Raw genomic sequence first — 19563 nt, 5'->3', positions numbered from 1 at the left:
GATTCTCTAACTCCACGTTGCTGTCGTCTCTTCACTCTTACCCTTGTTTGCACTTTTCCATGTTTTCTCATGTGAGTATAAACTCCTCAGTATTCTCATGAGTCATGGTCAGACCATTACCAACCCCTCAGTCCATCTCAAATGTATGGTTGTGTTTCTGACAGGCACCAATCACCAGCTTGAACTGTACTCTATGATGTCAACTTTAAAAAGTTAAGACTATATCCTAAATACCCTGAGTTTCTCTTATATAATCTCTAATAAAACCAGAAGCAAAATAACAGAACAAAAAGAGCCAGAGAAGCCCGCTAAGCAGTCTTCAAGCAAATCATACTGCCTATTCTAGATGTATAAGCAATTTAAAAGTATCATTACTATAAAGGCAAAAATCAAATAGAATTTATTCCCTAAGAATAAATAATGTTGGATCAACATTTCAAAACAGTGTTAAATCAATGAGCTAAAAGGGAAAAATTCTATGATCATTTTGACAGAGCAGAAAAAATAATTCATGAAACTTAACACCCATTCTCAACAAACTCCTACAAAGTTGGAAATAGAAGAAAAATTTTCTTTCCTTGATAATGAATGTCAGCTGGAAACTGGAGCAAAATCATACTTAAATAAGAAATAAGAGAATTATTCCTAATGGTATTAGGAATAAGATAATGATGACCACCATGATTGCTCCACATTGGCCTGGAATTCCTAGACAATTAAATGACAAGGAAATAAGATATAAAGTTTTGAAAGGAAGAAACAAACCTTTAAGTATTTGCATATAATAGAATCATGTAGGTAGAAAAATCCAAGAGAATCATTTGAAGAAAACTATCAGAATCACAGAGTTGGTTCAACTAGGAGGTTAAGTGTGGGCAGCCGTTCTCCCACGTGATTGGGTACCTCCCTGAATGGGTGTGAGACGTTCCGGCTAAACTGTGTCAGAACTAATCCCCACCCTTTCTAGATGCGAGAACCCTTCCGTGTGGGGGTGTGACTGACCATTGACCCTGAGACCAATCACTGACCCTGACCTTGGAATGCTGTCCCCCTCGACCTTCATTGGATGGAATTTTCCCCTGAATTTCTTGTTCCCCAATAAAAGGCCACTCTCTGGCGAGCCCTGCCTCTCTCTCTCCTGCTAGTCTTGTGTAAACCTCCCTGCCCCACCGGGTGGCTCGAGGCAGGAGCCAGAGGGGGAGCCATCTCAGACCTGGTCAAAGAAAAAGCTAAATTGAGTTCATGTGTGTTTATTTTGATCTCACTAGTTAACGTCTATGCTTAGAACCTCTAGTATGAAGCTAGCGTGCTGGTCGCGGGGTTGAGTTAAGCACAATATTAACATGTGAAAAGTATAGTTGCTCTATTCTATAATAACTACTAAAAAATTTCATGAAAAAGAGCTATTCACAAAAGCCCTAAAACTATAAAATATTTTAAAATAAGCAAAAAATATGTGAGATATGACTGAAAAAAATGAATAAAATTGTACTCAAAGATATAAAGGAAAACTGAAATAAGTGAAGAAAATGTGCATGTATCTTATAGAAAAGATTTGTCTTTGCAAAGATATGCATTCCCCAAATCATTCCATACCTTCAGTGAAATCACAATCAAATTCTCACTGGGGGTTTTCAAAGAACTTATTAAATCCTCTAGAAGAGATACGTGAAAGAATATTCAAAGAAGTTTTGGAAAAGAGGACCTAAAAAAGAGGACATACTGTTCTGAATTTCACAAATAATCCAGGAGAGGCCTCCTTGAGGATGAGTGAGAAGGGCGCACAGATACCGAGTGCAAATTGCATGTCACTCCCTGACCTTGAAGGACGTGAGGTTGTGTTGAGCAGGAGAGCACAGCTTCCTGGTTTCTGTTTATTCCACCTCAAGCACCAGGCTTGAGTGCTGGCCATGGTCAGCCTGCCAGGAGAAACTGCCAGGTGGTGGGAAGTCCTCAGCAGCCTTCTCTGGAGCACAATACCTTGGAACTCCAAAATGGTTACAAAACCACTTTTGGCAAACCACATTATCCAGATTAGTTATCAAGTCCAATTTCTGCTATGTTGCTATAAACACAAATGAAATGATAACAGCCACGTGCCACACATGCCAGGATGACCTAAGACAATCTGACAGGCCATGTGAGATGCCTGGTTATCCTCACTGCCCATCCTCAGACCCATCCTCTGCTGGACCACTTCAGAAAGGTAGGATGGTACGTTCTCCCTTTTAGAACTCCCTTTTCAAAATTTCAGGCAGGCATGTCAGTTTTTTTAATACTAGGAGGAGGTGAGCAGGACAAGACGGGCCATAGCCTATAAAAACATAATGTAAAGTAACAGGAGACAAAACATTTTGATCAAGGACTAAAACATAGCTCAATAGATCACAAAAAGAGAATCTAGAAACAGAGCCATGAAGACATGAAAACATATGATAAATGTGGCTTTTCAAATCAATGGGAAAGAATAGACAGACTATTCAGAGAATGGCACTGACTTCAGCAATTTGTTCATTTGGAAAATATTAATTGACATGACTACTCTTAGCTATTCAAAAATATATGAGTTCCAGGGGCTGGGGATGTGGCTCAAGTGGTAGCGCGCTCGCCTGGCATGCGTGCGGCCTGTGTTCGATCCTCAGCACCACATACAAACAAAGATGTTGTGTCCGCCGAAAACTAAAAAATAAATATTAAAATTCTCTCTCTCTCTCTCTCTCAAAAAAATATATGAGTTCCAAAAGGATTAAAGACCTGAATACAATATAAAACAGCAGAAGAAAATATCAGAGTATGATATAGGAAAAAAACTTTGCAAAACCTATAGAGAAAAAAGCAGCTAAATTTCACTTTGCCAAATTATAAAACTATCAAAAGAAATTACCATAAATATATTAAAAGAAAATAAACAGATTAGGAAAAAAATATTTGCTTCATTTTAAACAAAGAATTGGTATTCAAAATATGTAAGAAACTCCTTCAACAAAAAGACAAGTGACCCAATAGAAAAATGGGTGGGATATATGAATTGGTAGTTCATGAAGACAAATTACATGTTGGTACTAAGCATAATAAAAAAGGTCATGCTCAGTGCTCATTTACTGTATATTAAATAATAGTGAGATTTTTTTTCGGGGGACAGGTACTAGGGATTGAACCCAGGAGCACTTACACTAAGCCATATCCCCAGCCACAATAAAATTAGTTGAACAAATGAATAAAATATTACCATCTAGAAAGAAAAATAAAACACATACATTAAATAGAAATGAAATTATAAGTCAGAATAGGCTAAGTATCAATAATTTCCATTAAAGCTCAGGGAAATGGATGGAGTAACTAGGAAATGATTTTCAGAGGAAGTGGTAGTGAGCTGGGCCTTGCAGGAGTCCTACCAGAGGGAGGAGGACATCTCTGCCAGGATGACAGTCAAATTCCAGAAATGGGCTAAAACACAGCTCAATAGATCACAAAAGGGAATCTAGAAACAGAGCCATGAAGGCATGAAAGGCAGGGAATGAATCAGTAGGGCTGGATCTGAGGTTTCAAGTTTGGTAGGTTTGAGAAACAAAGTTGGACCAGATTCTATAGAGTCTTGAACACCAGCTTAAAGGGTTTATTTATTCTGTACTCAACAGGAAGCCCTTAGTGACTTTGAGTTGGAGCAGCAGCATATGGACTATTTAATGAGACAGTCCAAGATGAATGAGAGCTGGTGGGTTGGAGCCCTGGCAATGAATGCAGCAGCCTCAGTGATGCTCCAGAGTGGGTGTGAGGAGACAGGAATGCGCACTTGAGTATGATCCCTCTACTATTTTTAGCTTATGATAGTAGAACATAAACTGTGATTAATATAAAAAGCATATGCAAAAGTAATTTTAAAAAGACCAATAGAACAACTTAGGCAAAAATGACTCCTCACTGTGATCCTACAAACAGGAGACCAAGAAATAGTCCCAGGAAAAGAAGGAAGGAAGACCTTCAAGCAACTCCTTTACCAAGAAGACTGAGCTCTTTGGAAGTCATCCATTTCTGAGCTGGCACTGAGGTTCACACCCTATAATTCCAGAAACTTGAGAGGCTGAGGCAGGAGGACTGCAAGTTCAACCAGGCAACCTAGCAAGACCCTGTTTTAAAAAAAGAGAGAGAGAGATGAGGGAGTAGCTCAGGGTACAGCACCCCTGGGTTCAATCCCAATATCAAGTTTGAGAGAGGAAACTTGGTTTGTCTTCTCAAAGACCAGTGTCATTCTTGGTGTGTAGTTTTCAACTGCAAAACAACTTTCTTGTCGTCACTAAAAGCTGTAACTTTTTTTTCAAACTACAAAGTGAAGGTCAAAACAATACCAAAGTGGGTGAGCATGCTTTTCTCCAGAAATGTCTTTTTAAACGGGGGCAGGAGAAGAGATATTCAAGTAAAGTGGTTCTTTTTTTTCATCCCACAGTACTTTAATTATGGTAACAGTTTGAAAATTCCTAACACCTTTCATGTGAAATGATCAAAAGCAATCTTATCACAGTCATGGTTTTATTTATATGCAGAAAATCTCTTCGGATTTCAGTAAAGAGGTGAGATTTATTATATATTTGCATCAAAGCTACCAACTCATATACCTGACAGAAAGTCATATTTTACCCAAAAATGATGCCTTAAAATTTTACTGTCATAATGTCTCCAGTCCCTCGTTGTGTTTTAGCGTTCCTGCCAAGCTTGCCGAGAGGGAAGGAGCCTTGAACTTTCCTGACCCTATTGTGTCAAACACATTTCTTGTGCTTCGAACCTTGTCTCAGTTCTTTTTGACAGTCAGGTCTGAGGTTTAAGAAATTCTCACAGGAAAACCCCCAAAACATGGAGCATACCTTCCACTTACATCTGGAGTCAGACTCTAGAGAGTGCCCTCTCAGACCAGCGGCCAGCTTCTCCTGACCAAGAGGCTGGCTCTCCTGGTCCCAGGCTCTCCTTTTTCCTTACTTGATTCCTCTCTTGCATGTTAGGAACCCCTCTCCCTTCTGGTTCTCAAAGTCCTTGGACGGGCTGTCCCTGAAATCCCTAGAACCCCATACACAGTTCTTCAACCAAACTGGCCTCTCCAACAGGGCTCAGCTGATGGTGACCCATACCTTCAAGCCCCAGTTTGTGAATGTCTTCACTTCTAAGGAATATGTATGTGTTTAAATATTGAAGCCCAGTTGAATCTGAATCTCTGGGGGTAAGGCCCAGAGATGTGTCCAAGATAATTTATCATTCAGATAAATTCAGTCCAGATAATTTTGATCTGCAGCTGGAGTTCAGAACCACTGGTGATGATGACCTTTATAGTTCTATCATCTTGTACATTTCCATGATTTAGGGGGGTGCTGATAGATTACTAGGGTACATGTACCATCTCCTATTCCTTCCACTGACAGGCACCCCGGAAGCATGATGGCTGATCCTAGAACAGCAGAGACCTACATCAATGGTTTAGCGGTGGCTGGCTAAGCACCATGGTGACGTTACAGCAATCTCTGGGCTGAATGGGAAAGAGAGCTGAGATCAATCAGCAGTGTCACCATGAGCAATGGGGAGAGACAGGCACTGGACATCTTCCCTGACCTGTCCTAATCCAAAAAGAAGATCATATGGGAGACATCTCAGACACTGATACAGAAAGGTTACTATTCTTTGTTTCGGGTGTGTATTGCTGTATAACTAAACATTCTAAATCATAGTCGCTCAAAACAATCACCATTAACTCATGATGGTGTAATTTGGACAGGAATTTTTGAAAAACAGCTCATCTCTTTCCAAGCAGTGTTAAGGCAGGGATTTTTTGTGATCAACTCTGAAGGATCCAAGGTGACTTCACACCCATGTCTGTCGCCTGGGTTGGGGGGAAGCTGGAATGGCAGGTGAGAGGGTTGGGAATATGCAGCAAGTGAGTCAAACTTCCTTACTTGATGCCCCAAGGCTCTGAGAGAAAGTGGGAGCTGTTAGACCACTTACGGGTCTCTGAGAATCAAAGTTCCCTTCTCCAAAGCAAGTCACAAGGCCAGCCAGGCTTGAGAGGAGGAGAAATAGATTCCACTTCTGGATGGAAGGCCCAACACACATGTGTGTATCAGCTTATTGTTGTGAGAAAATACCTGAAAAAAATCAACTTAAAGAAGAAGAGCTTTGCTTTGGCTCATAGTTTTAGAGGTTTCGCTCTAGGGCCGCTGGGCTCCACCGTTTCTGGGCCTGTGGTGAGGCCGAATATCAGGGCAGAAGGACTTGGTGGAAGAAAGTTCATCATCTCCTGCTGGCTGGGAAGCAGAGAGAAAGAGGAAGGGGCTGGGGACAAAGATAAAGCCCCCAGGGAATACCCCCAAAGACCCACTTCCTCCATCAAGTACATGGGGAATCCATTGATGAGGTTAGGGCCTTCGTGAGCCAGTCGCCTTCCAAGGGCCTACCTCTGAGCACTGCCTGAGGACAAAGCCTCAACACATGAATTTTGGGGGGACATTTCAGATCCAAACCATAACAGTACACATCCAGGGACGGGGGAGATTGTTTGTAGCCATCTTGGCAGACAATTCCCCATATCCCTTACTCAGCCCATCTGATGATCCTATTGTGCATCTTTTCACCTGAAAATCATATTATGAAAATGTTGAAGTGGAAAAGTTGATATTCCTGGTTATCCATCCCTAATTTAAATGATTTAAGTTACTAATATAATCACACATACACATACAATTCACAAATACCTATATTTATATCATTGCCTTATTTGATATCTAAATGTTGCCAATTAGTATCATTTATTAGACTATGGCTTGTACCAGTAACCATCAGTACAAGATGATATTTTCAAGTTTTAGCCCTATAATCTCTTGGAGGGATTGTATTTTGTTGTACATCAGAATATGATTGGAAATAGGAAATTAAGAATACAATAGGAAAATAGTTTACCTTCATGGTACTTTTACCCTGAACCAAAATTGGCAGACACAGTCTCTTGGGTATAAGTTTCAGGATGTAATGCACAGGAATGAGGTCAAGGGCCATGAGTCCAACTAGTGCCCTAAAACTTACTTCTTCCAGGAAATCACAACCCCAACCTAACTTTGACCTTCCCCTCATGATGCCTATCCTTAGCTTGTCTGTTTCTTTCTTGGAGGGCTCTACTTACTTTTCTAAATCATGTAGTTTGTCACACCATATAAACCCAAGGAGCATATGTCCCACATATGTCCCCCCCCAAAACTCATGGGAGATGAGGAAATTATTTTTTAAAATTACTCTTCAGATAGAACCCAGATTGGACTCTGTTCTTGAAGCCATGTCTAGGACAGTGTGATTAGGACTCCAAGAGGAAATATTTATTATCAATTGAATAGCACTTGTTTTCATATAGTACTTCTGCTGGTTAAAATCCCAGGACAACTTTGCTATTAAAACAAAAACAAGACCTTAGTGTTTTTTAAAACCACAAGACAATTCACATGAAGACCAGAGAGGTAGTGTGAATAAGCTGCTTGTCCTGTGAAGATTACAGGTGGGGAGGGGGAATGGCATGAATGATGTCACAGAAGTGACTGTGTAGATTATTCCAGTCATTTATTCAACAAGCACTTATGGAGCATTTAATATGATCCTGACATGATGTTAAGCACTGAGAAAATGGGATTCCACTACAGCTCTTACAGTCTGAGTAAGGGAGACAGATATATAATCCATTATACTGCACACTATATATTGTTTCCCTGCATACTATATATTATAATACTATAATAATATTATAGTATTATTTTAGTACTATATATCAAGTACTAACATATATTAATATTTGTAATATTAACAACCAAATATTTAGGTAGCACTTATGAATCAGACATTGCTCTAAATTCTTTAACTCATGCTAACTCACTTCTCAGAATAATCCTATGGTATCAATTCTTTTATTATCTCCCTTTTATCACTGTGGATCCTGAGGCACGGAGAGGCCCTGTGCTCTGCCCAAGACAAATACCCATAAGTGGCAGAGCTGGGATTTACACCAAAGGGGCTGGCTCTAGTGATCACTGTCATTACCACCAAGCCGAGGAGACTGTGACTGAGCTGTCTGGGGGAGCTGGGAAGGGTCTTAATGAGTCAATGATGCTGCCATATTGAAGGACAGGAAGAGATCCCCAAATGAGAGAAGACCTTTGCAAACTGGAGGACAATCTCGTGGGCAAGGAGTGCTTGGGGACTGATGAGAAGGCTGGGAGGCTGTCCCCTGGGGTATGACAGTGGGACGGGGTGAGGGAAGCACTGATAATGGTAAGCCCCTGTACTCTGACCATGCCTGGGTTCCCCAGTGGCTTCATTTAGGGACAGCCAGCTTCCCCACATCCCCTGTTCAGAGACCAGGACGCTAAATCAGAATTCAATCCTTACAAATGACAAGCTGGCATCTGGGAAAGAGATAGAAAATAACGGTCATGAAATCTACATGCACGGTTTTAGTTTTCAGAGCCCAATAGCACACTTTCTCTTGGCTACACTTCATGTTTTACAGTTGAGAGAAGAGATAGGAAAAAAAAAAGTGTTACCCAGTAAATAAGTACAGAGACAGTCCTCAGACCCAGGCTTTGGATTCTTTACCCAATGTCCACTGAGACCAACACAGTTTGTTGCCATCACTGGACATGAAAATTCTCCAAGTGTCCACTCTGCCGATTCTGGGTGCAGAGGGCCACTGTCTCATCAGAAGGAGAGTGAAGGACATATACAGCACTCAAACTCCAGAGGAGGCAAAGGTGCCTGTGATGAAAATGACATTGGAGTGAGAGCCAGGGAACTTAAACTTAAGTCTCATCATTACCACCAAGTCACAATGTGACCTGCAGGCCTTGGTGTGCTCACCTGTAAAACAAAGGCAAATAATTTCCAAAGGGCTTGTCCAGCTTGATCTTTCTCCACCTCCATCACTGTCTGCACATAGCTTAATTATTTTAGTCAACTGCTGGTTTTGGCCATCGGTAAGTGCCCAGTTCCATTCAAAACAGAGTTGAGTTGACAGACTGTGCCATTACAGCTGGAAGCACTGCGTCTGGGCCTCGGCTCAGGCTGACTGTATTCCAACTGAGTTCCCTTCAGCTGAAGCTAACCTTGAAGTGCCCAGCGTTCCCATGGCCCCCTGCGGGATGTGCTTTGGAACCTGAAATGAGATACGTGTCTCCCTATTAATATCCTCACGCTGTCTGAATGCATTTTAAAAGCTCCCTGTGCTTGGCAACCTGTGGGCCTGTCTTTGTTATTGTTGGTTGGAGCCTTACATACTTGACTTAAAAATTAGCACCAAATGCAGGGTTATCTGATCAGGAAAGCATGGAATAGAAGGAATGGGTAAATTTCCTTTGCAAAACAGACATCCTTGGATGTGTTTCTTTCCTGCTGGCATGAAATGAATGGCAGCCACTGGTTCTCACTAGGCAAAGTGAGTGGCAATGAGGTCACAGGGAGAGCAGAGGGCATCACAAAGATGACAACACAGACTGAGCCTACTGCCAGAGGAAAGGGGCGTAGGACGAAGGCCATGTTAACTGGATTCCCTAACCCACTCCTGTGCCTCTACATTCCTTATTTCATTCAATCACTACAGCTCTGAGGAGGTGACCAGGGCATAGGTAATTCTCTCCAGTGACAGGAAGCTGAAGTTAGTGACTGGCAAAGGTAAAACGGAAAGACAGGACTGGACCTCAGCTTTCCTAACCTCTAGCCTAGTGATCTCTCCTCTGCACAAACTGCCACAAACACCTGGATTTACATGTGACCTTCATGAGGGCAGAGACTGCCCTCATTGTTGTGTCCTTGGGGAGCAGCATGAAAATTCAAGAAATACTGAATTTCTTGAAGTCTAACCTAATTAATGAAGGATATTGGTCTTTATCAATTGACTCAAGTAGGGACAGAACAAAGTCCAAGTCCTGACAGTGCCTAAAGCCTTTGCAATCTGTCCCCTGTTTTGTCTCCAACTCCACTTCCCTCTACAATGCTCCTTTCACTTTGGCCATTCTGCCTTCTTGCTTTTCCTTAAACATGCCAGACATACCTCTAAGGGCCTTTGCACTGGCTGTACCTTCTCTCTGGAACACCCTTCCCCAAATACTCTTATAGCCAACTTGCTCATCTTTCTAAGTCTGCATTCAGATATTACCTCTCCACAACGCCTGCCCCAAACATCCTATTTGAACATGGAACCCATCTTTCACTCCAGTGTTTCCAAATACTCTTCTCCTGCTCTGTTCTTTCCTATGGCATGTTTTACCTTCTGCATATATTTATGTTTTATTGTTATTTATTGTCTACACCTATTAGAATGTAAGCTCTATGAAAACAGGGATTTTTAATTAATTGATATATCTCAAGGGCCTAGAACAGTGTCTGACACATAATAGACTCAATAAATAGGATTGAATGAACAAGTGAATGAATGGATGGAAGAATAGATTTGCAAAGTCACAACATACTTGGATTTAGTGGAGAAGTTTCCTATCCAAGGTACCTAAGCGAAACTGATATAATCAGCTCTCTAATTGGTACAACAGGTTTATCAGGGAGCAGGGATTCTGTTTCCTTTTTCCAGAGGAGAAGAAGAAAATGTTCTAGAATATTCTCCCACCAGACTTGGGCTCTTTGATGCTAGATGGGGTTCTTGCAAATAGGAATAGGGAGGAAGATGGAAAAAACAGGAAAACTCATCCCTCATGGTAAAGGTTGAGAGGGGCTCTCTCCTGCAGAACCACAATTGCTACATATGGAAGTTTTAGATGTTGAGAAGGGGTCAGGATGTGGCACCAGAGCCACTGAAAGAACAGCACGGGAGCCAGGATGGAGACTCAGGAGCCATCTGACAGGCAGAAGAACCCCCTAGAGGTGGGTTCTAGACCCAGACCAAACAAAAATTGAGTAGGCAGCACAGGTGGAGGAGGGGCTTTCCAAATGTTGTGGAATCTCAGCAAGAATGCTGAGCCCAGCTACAGGCAAGCTAGAGAGCAGGCTTCCAGCACCCAGACATCTGTCTGGAGCAAGCTGTCTCTGCCATTGGGGACTGAGGTCCTAGGCTGGTCACCAGCAGGACTCAGCAGGAAGAGAAGCCAGAACTCAGAACCCAAGCAGCTGAGGAGGACTCAGCAACCAGCCCCAGGGCACCCTCAGCATCTCCCACCTCAGCCCAGGCCTGGGCTAGGAATTGGGTTCAGTTGAGCCAAAGGGGGAGGCAGCATGGAACAGCCCTGGCTGTGGAGAAAGGAAGGGATGCAGGGTAGGGTTGACCCAGGTGCCCAAAGGCTTCTTCCTAGAGAGGAATGACTAGGTCCACTTCTTCTTTATTTGGCCAGGCACAGGCAAAGCCCCATCTCACTGATTTAGAGCTGGGAAAGCTCTCATCTTGTCAGGGTTTCAATTCCCTGTCCGGATTTCCCAGGAGTGAACGAGAGAGCAGGAAGCCTGCAGGGCATGCTCGCCTCCTGTACACACTGAGGAGATGCAGGCTCAGCCCGGTGGCTCTAGGAGGTTCAGGTCTCTGGCTTCCTCCTCCCTGATCCACCCTCAGCCCAAACCCAGGCAGGCTGGAGACTGCAGCAGGCATGGGTCCTACAACTGGGCTCCCTCCCTCCCCTGTGCCCAGCCAGAGCTGGTTTATTTGAAGGAAAATTTAAATATAAATATGCAACATCCCTTCCCCTCTCCTTCCACTCAGCAGGAGGGAGCGTGTGTCAGCTGCAGCAAGAGTGCCCTGTGTGTTGAGAGATCCTATCTACATGGAGGAGAGCAGAAATATTAGACACAGCTAAATAAGAAAACATAGATTATTGCTGGAGACCCCTAAGGCCTACTTTGTCTGTGCAATAGTTTGTTTTACTTTTCACAGAATTTATTTTGGCTGCAGCCAGATTGATGGTGATTATATCTGAAATCCCTCCCACATATCTGTCACATAAACACTTCATTTAATTCAGGTTTGTAAAAATCTATGGGCCAACGGGGAGCCGGCTTGTGGATTAATTAGCAGACACTAATGCTGGGCATCTTGTCACGGGGGTCTGACCTGGCCCCTTTCTCAGGAGTTTGATCCTCTGGGCTGGACAAGGAAAACTAAGGACGACCTAGATGGGGGAGAACGCTGGTCACTGTCAAGCCCGGCTGGGGAAATGGATTCCAGGCTATGGAGTGGGCCAAAGTCACCCATCCGGGCCCAGCCAGAGTGGAGGATATTCAGAGGTGTTTTGAAGTTGATACAAAATAAACCTTCAGCTTCCTCAGAGTTTCTGTTGATAGCATCACTGGGTCTGACACCTCCTGGGAAGGGGAAGGGCCTTGGGAGCCAGGGCTGGGGAGCAAGGCCCCTAATCAACCAGCTGAGTGGGGACACAGGGCCCGGAGCCTTGGCAATGATGACTCTGATTCCTGAGACCCTCAGATCTCCTGCTTCCCAGAGGCTGCCCTGGCCTGCCAGCGCCAGGCAGGATTTCCTAGTGTCTGATGGGAGCGTGCCCCTAATAGGCTGCATATGCCCGCCAGCTGTTGCTCCCCTCCTGCCACCGCGGGCCAAGACAAGAAAAGCATTATTTCCTGCAGCTTTCTAATCTCTAGGCCTCCTGACTCCACAGGCTTGCCTTGGCCATTGCTAACCTGGGGCTTCTCTGGGGCTAGATCCTCTTTGCTCAGAAAGGGCTCTTTTCTTACCCCAACCCACTTCTCTTCCCCTTCAGCATGGCATTCCTCAACCAAGGTGCTGTGGCTGAGAACATGTGGAACCTCAGTGGAGACATTTGGTTCTTAGGGTCTTGCTTACATCCCTGCTGCTTTGGGAGAGACTGTTCCATCTGCACAAATGCTCCCAAGCCTGGGAGAATTTGTTAGCCCAAGAATAAATGTTTTTGAGCACCAAGATCTCCAGAGTTTACACATACATGAACACATCATCCCAGCCAAAGAAGTATTTTTGAGCCTATTTCATAGATGAGGATGAAATAAGTTGCAGACGGTGAACCAGCCAAGAAGGGACTGAGGGCACCAGGCCCCCCTCTGCCGGAACCCACACTCCAATACCATCCTGTGCTTTCCAAGGAGGGGCACTGGCGCTGGAAGCCAGAATGCTCTACTCTTGTCTCTGCTCTGCCATTAAGGAGGAGGACCCGCATCGAGCCCCAACCCTCCCCAGGCCTGTTTCCTTATGTGTAAAGGAGGAGTGGGCAGCACCCCCGGGGCCCCGTCTCCCAGGGCTGCCTGCCTTGATTTCACCTCCACATAACCACAAGAACTGGGCCATCCCCAGCCGCTCAACCTGCAGAGGGACCGGAGGCCAAAACCCAGCTCCAGCCATATCCAGTTACTAACCAAACACTCGTCTTTCTTTCCGACTGAAACTGAACGTGCCTGTCTGTCGCTTTGGGTTCTTGACCAAGAAAGCTAATTTTTAACCCTTTCACAGCAGCTATTTTTTTCCACAGCACATAAAACACAAGGCACTGATCTGTCAGACATGACTGCATGCAGAACTCAGCTGTGGATGTTCTTTAAAGGAGAGAGAGCTGGAGGAGCCCATGGATACACCATTTGGGGCTTAGCCTGTCCTAATTTCTCACTCCTGTGCCTTTTTGTAAATGTCACTTTGGAAGCGCGATTATTTTGCCCTCCTTTTAAAAACAAGGGATGTGATTATTTAGAGCGCAGGAAAGGAGAGGCTGGTTTGGAGTGGGGAGGAAGGGTAAGACAGGAGCCTGGATCAGGGGTGGCACTTTGGTACAGACATGTGGGTTCACAAAGGTGGAGCTGGGTAGGGCCGTGGTTCCTGGAAGTCCCCACCTGATCAAGATGTCCCACATCTGTGGGGCGTTCCCATGGAAACACTTCTCAGGGCCTCTTGCCCACCAACTCCTTATGCCTCAGGACAGGACTGGATTCAAGTTTTGTCTCTCTGCAGTGATTTCTAACGGCTTCTGGATTTGTAAAGCTCCAGCCCCAGCACCCAAACCAAACAAACAAAAACAAAACAAAACAAAGCAACCTCAGGGAACATGATTGTGGAAAGAGTGAGAATCAAAATTCCAAAATTCTTGGGTTCACCCCGGGATTAAGGATGTGATAGTGGAAGCCAGGAAACCACGAGTCTGAGCGCCGGCCTCCGCGGCCCAGAGGCCTAATTGTCAGGTTGGGTTTCCAGATGCGAGCTTTCTGCCTCTGGCACGGACTTTTTCTATAACAAACCCACATTGGGGTCATCCATCAATACCTAAATGCACACCTGGGAGGTGGGGGACAAGCCCCCATTTTTCTGGCTTTATAAATACGGAACTCACATTTCTCCAATTGACATTTGCAGTGGAATGATCGATTGGAGCGCCTTCCATCCTGGAGCAATTTCAAATAAACCAGAGTTGGCTGGTGCAGGCTCCTGCTCTCCATGCCCTGCAGAGGGAATAAGCTTTCCCTTCCAGCCTCTTCTGGGCAAGCAAAAGCAAAGCCCCTCACACTGAGGGGTGCTCTAGCATCAAGCTCTCCACCCGGTGAGGTGAGAAAAGGTGAGTGCAGAATTTCAGTTCTACTTACTATGTGCTAAAGCGGGGAACCCACAGTCCAAACACAGAGTACTGGGATCAAAAAATGGAAGTGGGTGAGACGCATTGCTGGGGGAATCCCTGGTGTCACTAGCAACAGCATCAGGGGCAAGCTCTGTATGCTGACCAGGGAGGTGGCTACACAAATGGAAAGATGTGAGAGAACAACTAGCATTGCTGCCTACCCAAAATATTGACTGCCCCTGATCATAATAGAATAACTATATGGAATAATGCCATGGGCGAGGAATTTCCTTGGATTAATTCTGCTTAACTTAAGTTTCTCTTTCTAAAGCAAATGTCGTTCCCTAACTCCTCAGTGAATAAGTCCATCAAGTCCCTTTTCAAACAGAACTAAAAATGAGCCCTAGCTTTCCATTTTTCCTTCTTCCCTTGTCCATTGAACAAAGCTTGGGTTTCCATGCCATGCTGGGCACTGAGCTAGACACACCAGGGACACAACATGGAGCCAAAACAGACATGGCCTTGTCTCCGTGAGCCTCCTGCCGACTCAGGAAGACAGACACACAATCGCCCAAAGAACAGGAAGCCACGACTGTGGCAGGATCCAGAGGGCCTCTGAGAGTCATAGGAAGGAGGAAGGCTGCCTGCCCAGCCCTGTCCCAGGAGATGAGGCTCCTGCTCATCCTGTCCCAGAATGAGCAGGGAAGGGAAGGTCCTCCTGAAGGAAAGCAGCACAGGCAGAAGCCAGAGGGGCAAGGACCCCAAAATTAGAGATGTGGCCAGGGCAGGGTGTGGGGCAGTATTGATGAGCTGGTGGAAACCAATACCAAAAACAGAGAGAAAGAAGGCAAGGCTGGTCCACGTCCAGACCCTCCGATGGATGCAAAATTCCCTCCTGGCTGCACTGTCTCCACATCTAAGGGGCAGCCGTGATGGCAACCCGTGCTCCTGCAGAGGGTCTGAACAATAACACAGCAAAGTGAGAACCGGTGTCAGGGACAATGAAGCTGAGCTTTTGGAGCAGGTAAAGGTCAAGTGGGGCTGGAGCATCATAAGTTCCCACAGGTGGGTGGCTCTGTCCTGCTGAAGCCGCTGGGCTGCCGTGTGCTGGCCAGGGATTGGCATCCTCACCTGCCGAAGGCTCCTGGCTCGGAGCCTCAGTTCACCTCATTTATGACTCAGAGACTGACAGAGAGAAGCACATACCTGGAATTACTGTGCTGATGGCAGGCCTGACACCCCCACTTCTGCTCACTCCCTCACCCACCACCTCAGGCGAGCTAGAAGCAGCACACTTCCAATCTGACAGGCTGTCTGCCCTCCCACTTAATTATATTGTCACACAAGCTTTCAGGGATTCCGAGAACACAGCCTTCTTCAGGGAAATTTAATTCTCCTCCCAGACCATTCACTGGCTCCACTTGCCCTCCCCTTCACACCCTGGTCTCTCCCTCTAAAAGCTCAAGAGAAAGTTCAGCAAGTGCCAGGTGCCTGCTTGGTGTTGAAAGAGGATAACAGGAGGAGAAGGAGGAGGAGACTCTCCCAGTCGACCTCCCTCACCCCTTTCTCTGCCTGTCACCAGGGGCTCAAGTTTCCATTTCCTGGGGCTGTGTAAATGGTGTAGGTGAAGAAGCCACCATTGCTGAAGTTCTGGGGAGAAGCTGAGAGGCCGTGGAAGTTCAGCAGGAGAAGGGCACCCTGGCCAGGTGAGGCTCTGGTCTCTCCTACCCATGGACTCCAGCACTCCTACAAGTTAATGGTCAAGACCCCAAACCCCTTCCTCTGTGTGGCTCCCTGTTTGAAGGTCCTTTCACATACACATATTAAATGAGCTACCCAAAGAGTCTACAGGCCCTCTCCAAACTCTCCGTGCAGCTGGCTCATCAAGCCGTAGTTTGAGCTCTCCTGCCTTTTCTTCAACCCCAGACTTATGAAAAAATGACCTGCAGCCCTCCTCCACATCCAGAGGAGCTGCCTTCTTTAAAGTGATCGCTAAGGTCCAGCTTCTAATCCGGGCTCTTCCGAGGCCTCACTGCTTCTGCCTCATTTGTTCCTATCACCAGCATCCATTCGCCTTCTCCTCCCAGTCCACCTTCACCTCTTCCCAATTCTAATCCTCCTCTACCCTGACCATCTCCTACTCTTCCCAGTTTCTGCCCACCTCTCCCTCTCCTCCTCCTCCCTTTCCCACTCCACCCCCACTCCTCCCAGCCCACCCTTCACTCTGCCCCATCTTCCTGAGCCACCTCTACTCCACAGCTGTTTCCGGCTCCAATCTGAACCGAGCTTTGATTTGGGAAACATTGCTGAATAGCAGCAATGGCCCCTTAAACAAGTGTCATTCCCGCCGACAATAAACACTAACACACATATGTAGAGATAAACATATGTATGTTCGGTCTCTAAATCATTTTAAATAAATATTTCCACAACACAGCTCAGCTATGTAGACTTTACCCAAAAAAAAAAAAAAAATCAATATTGCCTTGGGCTGGCAAATAAGGAAGGAAATCACTGGGAAATGCATTATTCATGAGCTCCCAAGCACTGATGACTGGCAGTGATAAGCGTCCCAGCATGAGCAAGGCAGGCTGATAGCTCCCTATCAAGTCAATCTAGCCAGCTGGCTTCCTGTTTTGGGGAGCAGGAGATCGGCTCTCATCACTCTTCTCCTCTTCTTCATTTAGTAGAGTGGGGCCCCTGCACCTGTGGGAACTGAACTTGTCTTTCGCTGGGGTCATGACATGTGGGGAACAGGATGGAGCAGGGGAAGGAGAGAACAGAACTCCCTCAGGGGACACCCTGATAAGAACTAATTGGAGTTCTGTCCTCTGCAAATCTTCGACTCACAGTGTTCTAACTCACGCCTTCTTATGAGCAAGGAAGAATAGTTGTTAGGCTGGGAGAATTCTAACTGGCAAAGAAAAATAATTGTTGGATGTGTATCAGTATGGAGCCTTTTCCTAATGGAAGTTTGGGAAAGGCTTTCAGAAGTCTGAGGCCCTGGGTACCCAACTAGGTTAGCTTGGGAAAGAGGTTGAGGAGGGAGAAGGAAGGGCTTCTGTTCTTGGGGTTACTCAAGATGCTCCACTGCTCCCCAGGTAGAGTGCCCTACTCCACCTGGGCTCCAGAGCACCCCTCCCTCCACTCTGTTTAAGTAAAAGTTAGAAGCCCAAAATGCAAGAAAAGAGACCCATATTACTTCTGAAGAGCTACATGACCCAGATTGAGTGTGTGCGTGCATGTGAATGTGTGTGTGTGCGTGTGTGTGTGTGTGTGAGAGAGAGAGAGAGAGAGAGAGAGAGAGAGAGAGAGAAACTGAGAAGAATGAAAACCTGTGGTGTTCAAATTAGAATTCCAGATCCTGAACAATATAGCCTCATGTATAACTTATTTGCACCTGAGAAATGCATTATGCAAATGAATACAAGTTCCAAAGATACTAGTTCACAGGCCACCATGCATGCAGAGCCTGTGAGTCCTATTACTGTGCCCACATAAGAAGCAAAGATCATTGGCAGGCACCACGGAGTCCTTTTTAGCTCTGCTAAAAGAGCTACAGTCACATCTGTTGAGCCTCCAGAGATAAGAGTCAGTTGTCTGATGTAGTTTGTTCCAGGCCTGAACTCCTAGCAGGCAGGGTCCGCAGCAGAGATCAATGGGTGCCATTTCAAAGGGCTGGGGAAGGGGTGGCAGAACAAGGTCCAAAGAGTCCTCCAGCCTTGTAGGTGGGATGCACAGGGGAGCCAGGTGTTGGCACCTTTCAGCCAACACCTTCTCTGGCTGGACAGAGAAGAATCCTTGCTTGTCATTCTCCTGGGTGATTGTTTTCAAGTACATGTTCCTAACGTGTGACAATTGTTTTCTTAGTTGAGCTACCTTTCCTCCTTCTATGATGGCAGTTTCCTGAAGGAAAGAACTGCAAGAATCTCAAGTACAGAACTAGCATAATACCCAGTGCACAGTGACAAGAATATCTGGGAACAAATAACTTTTTAAAGCTCATGAATCCCAGAGGCGCTTACCACTGAGCCATATCCCCAGCCCTTTTTATGTTTTGTATTGAGACAGGATCTCACTAAGTTGCTTAGGGCCTCACTAAGTTGCTGAGGCTGGCCTTGAACTTGCAATAGGCACTGAACTCTTGAGATGACACTGTCCTTCAGTCTCTTGCCCACATGGTGTGTCTAAGAGGCAGAGCCTGGTAGTGAGCAGTGCCAATGGCACAGACACATAACCAGCTGATCACCCAGGATGTCCCTGCAAACAATTCTGCTGTCTGTGTTCTTTCTGGGACACAAATGGGATCCATTTCATGCAGAAATGGAAAACAGTAATGACAAAAGCCCTCTCCTTCCCTTAGTAGTCCCAGGGCACAACTTGTGTCACAAAATAGCATAGAATAATAGAACATGGCACTAAAAGTCATCCTAAAAATCATCTGGGTCCAGTGTTTCCAAAACTGGGATTTCCTACCACATTTTTCCTAATAGATGTTAACGGCTGGGTTATATAAAAAGAATCCCGTTGTCAAATTAGTTTGAGAAATCTGTAATACACCCTCCATGTATTTGATGCATGTTGAAGGCATTGAGAATAAGCCTAAATTTTGATTTACTCATCATATAACAATTGATTTAAGAATGGAATAACTTCCCTTAGTATAGCCAACAATAAGGGGATGATATTATTTTGGTTAAATGCATGTCTGCCTTCCTCCTTCCTATCTACAGCACCCCTGTCAGACTTTTTGGTCCCAAATTTCACCCAGCCCTTTAAAAGGTGGGGTGAAGGCCCTCAGAACATTTGCTTGAATAAAGCAGCTTGTTGCACATGGCTGATCCTTTTAATGTCCTCAGTTCTTCACTCCTCCCTGTATGAATACAAGTTCCAAAGATACTAGTTCACAGGCCACCATGCATGCAGAGCCTGTGAGTCCTATTACTGTGCCCACATAAGTAATATGTCTTCCCTTTGCCACATAATTTACAGCTTCTTTCCCCACTCCTTGACTTTGGGTTTAGCC

General features: G+C 45.2%; 1 long non-coding RNA gene across 1 annotated transcript in view; it reads right to left on the bottom strand.

The window, feature by feature from the left end:
- LOC125617185 overlaps positions 1–9103 on the bottom strand; it is a 57791-nt gene extending 48688 nt beyond the window's left edge. The window contains exon 1 of the long non-coding RNA XR_007348091.1: positions 8875–9103. This is a non-coding gene — a long non-coding RNA (uncharacterized LOC125617185). The remainder of the gene's footprint in view (positions 1–8874) is intronic.
- Between the last annotated feature and the right edge of the window lie 10460 nt (positions 9104–19563).

The sequence above is a fragment of the Marmota marmota genome, unplaced genomic scaffold (assembly GCF_001458135.2).
Source record: "Marmota marmota marmota unplaced genomic scaffold, marMar, whole genome shotgun sequence".
NCBI classification, from domain to species: domain Eukaryota; kingdom Metazoa; phylum Chordata; class Mammalia; order Rodentia; family Sciuridae; genus Marmota; species Marmota marmota.
The sequence above is the reverse complement of the archived record's forward strand: the minus strand, read 5'-3'. Positions and strand labels throughout refer to the sequence as shown.